Source organism: Lathyrus oleraceus, unplaced genomic scaffold, assembly GCF_024323335.1.
Source record: "Lathyrus oleraceus cultivar Zhongwan6 unplaced genomic scaffold, CAAS_Psat_ZW6_1.0 chrUn0108, whole genome shotgun sequence".
In the NCBI taxonomy this organism is placed as follows: Eukaryota; Viridiplantae; Streptophyta; class Magnoliopsida; order Fabales; family Fabaceae; genus Lathyrus; species Lathyrus oleraceus.
Window position 1 is genome coordinate 4,446 of NW_026112499.1, and position 8,055 is coordinate 12,500.

Sequence of the window (8,055 nt, forward strand, 5' to 3'; positions counted from 1 at the left end):
AGATGGAATACTCTCTAAGCCACTGAACGGCACTTGATCCAGAATAGGAATCCCAATAAGGTGAGAGTATTCTTCCAAAGTCGGCAACAACTGGAAGTCCGGAAATAAGAAGCAATGATAGAGCGGATCATAGAACTGAGCAAGAGTGCTCATCAATCCCTCATCCACTTGAGTAGTCAGCAACGGCAGGAGCTTCCCATATCGAGCTTTGAAACCCAAGAGATCTAATACATACGATGTCAGATTCCTTAACTCTTTTACATCAGGCTGCTTAAAGCTGTACTTCTTTGTATGCCTTTTCGGTCTTTCCATGTCTGAAAATTTTGCAAATAACCCTTTAAGTTCCTTGAAAATTTCTCTTTTGATGACATGAATGCGGATGAATGCGTGAATGCATGAATGCAACAAACACACTCAAGGATCAAACAAAGCACACCAAACAAAGGTCGTGGGAAAGCTCTATGTATCCCTAATATCAATCATCCATTTTGGTGGATTTAGGTTTTCACCTTATCGACACCCAAGTTCCATTGATATTAACGGTACATGAACCGGTTCAAACATTCCTAATATCAACCATCCGCTTTGATGGATTTAGGTTTTTACACCTGATCCGGGATCCATTGATATTAACAATGTTTGAACGACTCAACCACGAATCACGGGTTTGTTGAGAGTCACGAGCATGGAGTCTCGGTTAAGAACCACCCAAAGGGAGTGTACTAGGGTTTAAACCTGCCAGACATGTTCTATCAGAGGTTCCCATAATCATCGTTCCATCTTTCGAATATTTTCGGAGGAACGAATACTCGTATTCCAAGAATATTCTCAAGAGAAACTCTCATGAGTGTAGTATCGCGTAACAATCGTATCAGAACTGACATCTGAACGACCTCCGCACTACGGTCCTAAAAATAGGCCAAGATGGGTTTGGTAAACTAAGGTCCTTGGCTTCTGCGGCACATGATTGAAAGAATAATGCCTAACCACAAATAACTTGTGTGACATTATTAGTTCAACATGACCTCCACCAAGTGAATGGACTCGCAAGTCAACTGGCTAAGGACTACTCCACACCAGTCGACGAGACTATGCCATTCTCCTATCCTAGAGAGCACTCGAGTTCGGGTACAGAACTCATCTCACAGATCACCAAAGCAAACAAGCAATGTATATCAAGCAATTCACACATTACAATCAATACATTTATCCCAAATTGTACAAAAATATGTCAGATAAACAATAACAATATAGCACAACAAGGGTGAAAAGTAGGCAATACCACCAGGGATTCTGGTGAGCAGTTCCCCAGCAGAGTCGCCACTTTTCTGTAGCGGTGTATTCGTCGCTATATGATTTATCGATTAAACCATAAGCTATGAGATACATGAAAAATTTCGAGTCGCCACCGCACTTTTATTTATCCAAAGGATTGGCTAAAAAGCGAACAAAAGCCTAAGAAGTTTTACACGTAGAAAACTAATAAAAAGATCAGAGATTCTGGGTAAGGGGTAAATTACGCAATGGGAAGGTGTTAGGCACCCACTACGTCCTAGGTACTCCTAGGGAGCCCTTTTCACACTTGTTATGCAAAAATTATTATTTGTTATGACATAAAGATTGTGCAAACATGATTGGGATGGTGAGAAAAGAATATACATTTTTATTATTATTGGGTTATTGGGTTCGAACGGATGAACCCGTTGCCTACGTACCTTCCATCAAAGGTAAGGATCAGAACGCCGTAGTTCGGCTAAAAGATTTCCAAAAGTGGGTTGGGTTCAATTTTAAACACAAACCCTAGGTCTTACGTTATCCACGGGAGAAAACTCAACCTTATACAAACAACAACGTCCACCATGTGAGAACAGCTTCAACTGGCCAGGGAGGGGTTAACCCTATAATAGGCGAGGAAGACTTACAATTCAATCACTAAAGACAGAAGGTGAGATTAACATCAACCACTAAGATAAATCAAACCTATAGCTCATGCATGAAAAGATTAATGGACAAAGCCAAAACAAGTGAATGAGTGGAGTTACTGATTATGATTATGAAAATAGAGTCAAGGTATGATTAAGATCAATTCAAATAAGTATTATGAAATGAAGTTTGGAAAAAAGGTCAAGGACTTGAGTCCAGGTTTTTAGTTATAAAAACATGAAGATGTTTGCACAACACTTACGTCAAATTTGAAAGATAAAGTGTGAAAAGGTCTAGGACATAATGAATGATGAATGGATGAAGGATGGATAGTAAAACTTCTTAGAAGGTTCACTTCTTGAGATCATATGGGAGATGATTCAAGTGTGTCCTTTGGAATAGCAAATAACAAACAAACACAAGGAAAGACGGATACCGGATGCCAATCAATGGTCTTATACCAATCTCCTAAAATAAAACGGGACATCTGATGCCACTCAATGGACTTACACCGATCTCCACAGAAGAAAACAAGAATGAAACAAGGGAAGTCAACTGCCAATCTATCTGGACTTAGGTTAACTCCACAATATGCTCACAGGAAATCCAATGCCACATCACCGGGACTTATAATGGATCCTCACATACAAGAACAAAAGCAACAACATGATCACAGGAATGCAAATGCCAACTTACAGGGACTTATAATTGCAACCTCTCACATAAACAGATGAACAAACTATGATCACAGGAAAGCAGATGCCAACTTACAGGGACTTATAACTGCAACCTCACATACCAAACAAACAGATCAAATTATGATCACAGGACAACAGATGCCAACTTACAGGGACTTATAACTGCAACCTCACATACCAAACAAACAGATCAAATTATGATCACAGGACAACAGATGCCAACTTACAGGGACTTATAACTGTATCCTCACATACAAACAGATAAAACAGAAGATATGAGTGACCAATGAGGTCTTACACTCTATCCTTCCATATCACAGGAACAAATGCCAAAGCAATGGACTTACAATTGTCCTCCATGGGCAAACAATAATGATAACATCACAAAAGCAAATGAGATGATCATGCATTAATGGCAATTGATGATGATGATAAATGCATAGCATACAGGCAAGCAAATGCACATGAAGCAATCAATCAAGCAATGAATAGCAAACAACACACTCTATAGCCAAACAATGGGGGCTCACACAAGAGGGTTTGACTTTAACAGTCCACTGTAATGGGTAAAGATCGCTCTTAACCTGGCCATTGAGGGGCTCAGGTGAAGCAGATGAAAAGGAGATGAGGGGTGTGCCTCATTGCTTCTATCTCAAATCAGAGAGAGCATCAAAGAAAGTGTGGGAGTTCAGAAAGTAGGAACTCTCTCCACATTATTGACTCGATTAGATCTTGGGTATTTATCTCATTGCTTCAACCAGGTACTGGGAGCAAAGAGAGGACACACTGAATAGTGGGGGATAGATTGCTTATCCCTACCTTCCACCAATTGCCTTACTTGAAGGACTTTTCCTGCTTAGGACAAATATAAACACACACAGGCATTGCCTCTTAAGGAGGACTTCAGACAGTTTGCCCGGTCAAATAACAGACCGGGTCTCCAGACTACATGAAGAAGAAGTAATTATACCTCAAAGCAAATGCTAAAAAGCAAAGCAAGCAAGCAAGTTCAAAGAACTTAAGCAACTAAAGCACCTGCAAAAGTCAAACCTATTAGCAAACAAGTCAACAGTCAAAAACCAAAAGGAAATGGACCAATAGTCATACAGAGGGACCAATTGTGCAAGGCACAAAGACTCAAGCATATGAGTCACCTACAAAACAAGGTGTTAGCACATGATAAACAAACCAACTCAATCAAAATTGAAAGGTCTTTGGGGCATTGGTGCTCAACCTGAAACAGATGAACTCAACATAAGCTCAGAAGACCACTAGGACTAGCCTAGGGTCAAAGATGAAAGAAAAAGGTCAAGGCAGCAAGCAATATTCAATCAAAGTCAAGCTCAATCATGTAGGAATCAGACACAATGGAATTCAAACTTATATCATGCATCAAGGTCATTTCATATGCAAATGAATGCAAAGCATGGCAAGAGAAGCATACAAAAGTCAACAGCAAAGACTTCATTCAAAAGTCAACTCAAACAATCTCAAAAATCATGAAATAAATCACACTCAATCCTAACATCTAACATGGTATACATGTCAAATTTCATGGCATTTGGATGAGAGGAAGGCAGTCAATGAAATCATGAAGTCAAGCCAAGTTCAAGTAAGCATGGTGAAAGTCAACAAGCATAGGTCAACTTCAAAAAATCATATCAATTTGAAAACAGAAGATAAATGAATGAGATTAACACCAATGCAAAGCTTGAAGTGTCTAGTTATCACATATGAAATTTCATGATCATACAATAAGATTTGAGAATTTCACAAAGGATATGGCAATGCATGGCACAAAAAGTCAACAAATGACCACATATGGAAGAAAATTCTCAATCAAATGGAAAACAGCATGATTAATTCCAAGAAAATTCATACATCAATTAGACATACAAGGGATCATTCATGCAAAATTTCAGGTGATTTGGATAAGGGGAAGCATGTGAACAAAAATCATACATTTGCATATCATTGGTGTGACACAAATTGTCACACCCTAATTCAAAAATTCATATCTATCAAACCACAAATGAGAAATCCACAAACTTTATATGGAAATGAATATCAATGTGTCTAGTATCATCACAAAAAATTTCAAGCTCATTGGATATGTCATGAGTATTTCACAAAGAGAATGGCACAAGGTATCATTTATACACACATGTTGGAAAATCATTTATCATTTAAAATCCAGAACATGAAAAATTAACTAAAATTCACAATTAAATATTAGACTCATTTGTGAACATGTGGAAAAAATTTCATAATTTTTTGATAAAAAATGAATGAGAAAATGATTTGTGAAATTGGGTGAAATATAAATGGAAACATGAAGAACAAGGCATGGCAATTGGTCAACATAAGAGTCAACAGTGGCATTTGTGTAAATAGTGCAGTCACTTAGTGAAACGACTGCGCTTCAGGGGAGAAAACGGAATGTTCTCATTGGCTCCCAGCCAATGGAACAGTGGCAGGCGCAGCAACAGCCAATGGGCTTCGAGTTTTCTGGGTTCATCATAACCCTTAGGGTTTGGCAACAACAGGGCAACAGGTTCCATTTCATAATTCATCATATCATCATGAAATTCAAACAAACATGGCAATGGTGATCGACAGCAACACAAAAACTTGACTAGCATACAACAGCATTCATCATCATTCATCATTTAAATCGACAGCACGTGAACACAGCAACATTCAATAATCAAACCAACAAAATCATGAGGAAAAAATCTGGACATGGTAAGTTTCGAAACAGCCAGCATAGCATCATCATCATTCGACCAAACCAAAACAAATGACAGCATGGTATTATCAACATCAGCTTGATCAATCAACCAGAAACAACAGCAAAATGTAACAATACATAGGTCAAACATCCACAACCAACACAACCAAATATCAATTCTGTGGATGCTGCAAGCAAGTTTAAAGGTTTCTCAAACAGCAGGGCATTGACAGCATTGGTATTCATCATCATCATGTTTCAAAACAATAGCACATAACAGCATAGCAGGCACACATTCATGTTTCAAAATTGCAGCAGAATTTTAGCAACAGCATGGATTTAGCAGCAATGGTATCATGTGACTTCATGCAATCAATTCAAACTGAAACCCAACAAGAGCTCACAAACAGCATGGCAAGGGCATTCTTCTCATGTTCATTAACAAATAAAACTCAAACAGCCACATGGACTCCACATGATAATACACACATGATGTTTATGCAACATAAATCAACAGCTACCAACACACATGAACTAGATTCTTGAAGCAAAAGGGCTAGGGTTTAACAGCAGCTTGCCTTCATCATCACCAAGAACTCAAAATTCGAAATATCCAGAAACAAAAAATAAGCATATCAATGTGATCCTTATGCATCATACATACCTAATCAAGTCATAATTTTCATGAAAATCTCAGCATCACAGCAAATCGATGGAAAGCACATTCAAGCATACAAATGAAAACTCATATTTCTCTCAGCATAACCAACCATTTCAAGTAAATGAACACTCATTAAAATCAGTATTTAAGGATCTTTCACAAACATAGTATGGCATGGCAAAAAGAGAAGATAGATTACTTACTTGTTTTGGAAGAAAATGTTGAAACAGTAGTGCTTTGGTCGATTCAAGCTCAAACAGTTGGAGATGGTGCTTGGTAGTGAAGGATGATGAAGCTTGTTCAGCTCAAACTTGCTTTGAAACTTCCACCACTCGAATTGCCATTGGAGATGCTTTGAAGATGCAGAGCTTGAAAGAGGGTTACAGTTGAGAAATGATGTGCAAAAACAATCCCAAATGATGTTTAGATGATGGAGGAAACAAGGTTATTCGAGGGTTTTCAAGGGTTTATGCAGAAAAAAAGCCAATTGCCAAAAATGCAAGAAGAGAGAATGAGGGTATTTTCTGTGTGGTGGCTGTCAAAATTAGGGTTGGAATCAGAAAATGAAAGCTTAAATACCATCTGTTTAGCATCACTTAATCCAATGGTAAGTTGGTTTTGTGTGTAATGATGCATTTGCAAATTGCTAAGTGTGAGCAAATGGAAGTGGAGGTGTGTTTTTTCTGCACAATTTTGGGCTTACAACCAGGCTGTAGACAGACCACATTGCTGCTGCTTTGATTGTACATATGAAAACTGTACTGGTTTTGCTTTTTGAACCAATATGCATAAAAATGCCAACTTTGCATTTTGATTCAAAATGATGATGGAATGATGGTATGGACATGGTTTTGGAATTGGAACAAGTCACAAATGTGATATGGAACATTTCCCAATTGACCAAATCAAGAAAAAGTCAAAAACTCAAAAAGTCAAAGTTTGGTCAAACTTTGAATTTAAATGCAAAAGGTCCAAAAATGCCATTTTGAATGGTGAGGTTTTAGGTCATGAAATTTATATTTTTGGAAAGAGGATGAAAAATGTGGTGTGTAGGAAAAAACCCCACCAAATTTGGCCTTATGGTTTGAGAGTTATGGCTTGTTGAAGTTCAAAAATTGGTGAAAATGATTTGATCATATCTTGACAACCACACATGGGATTTTGATGTTCTTGGACTTTTTGAAAATGGGAAGACAAGATCTTCAACTTTCATGTTGGGCAAAAATTCATTTGAAGCTTGTATCATGATGTAAGTTTAAGATCAAGAAGTTTCCATTTTTGGCAGTTGAAATTACAGGTCCACTTTCTATTTTGGGAAATTTCTGATTTTACTTCAAATTCTCCCATGATGAGGTTGAACATGATAAATGAGACTTATACAAGCATGAATGAACTCCTTCAAATCAATTCTATCCATTAAATCCTTGATTAAATCAACTGTTGACCAAGTTTGACTTTTCTAGGGTTTTGGATTGATTGAACTTCTTCTGATGATTTCCAAACCCTAATTCCTTGAGACCTTGACTTCAAATGATGTCCCAAGTTGTATGAACCTTTGATTAATGATCATGATGCCCAAATTCCACAGGAATGGCCATCATCCATTGCTTTGACTGATCAATGACTGACTTTGACCTAATTGCTGATGATTGCTTCAGCTGCAAGCAACAAGGTTAAACAGACAATATTTTTGTACTTTTTGAATGATAAACATATGAAAGCAAAGATATACAAATGCAAAGTATGCTTGGTGATCAAGAAACAAACCCACAAGGCAATCTACCCACTAAGAGGAAGGCAAAGACATGCATTGATCCTTGAGGTTATGATATGAATGATATGGGCCATGAGGGATCTTAGGGCCCAAAATTGGGGTCTTACACTTGGCCTACACAATGAATTTGTACCCCAATTTTTTGCATGGACTTCTATTCCAACAAATGTTAAGGGACTCCAAAGTCTCGGAGCATTTCCAACAATCCTCGATTTTTCGACCGGAACCCAGCTTCCGTAGGCTATAGGCCACGTGCCATGGGACGAGA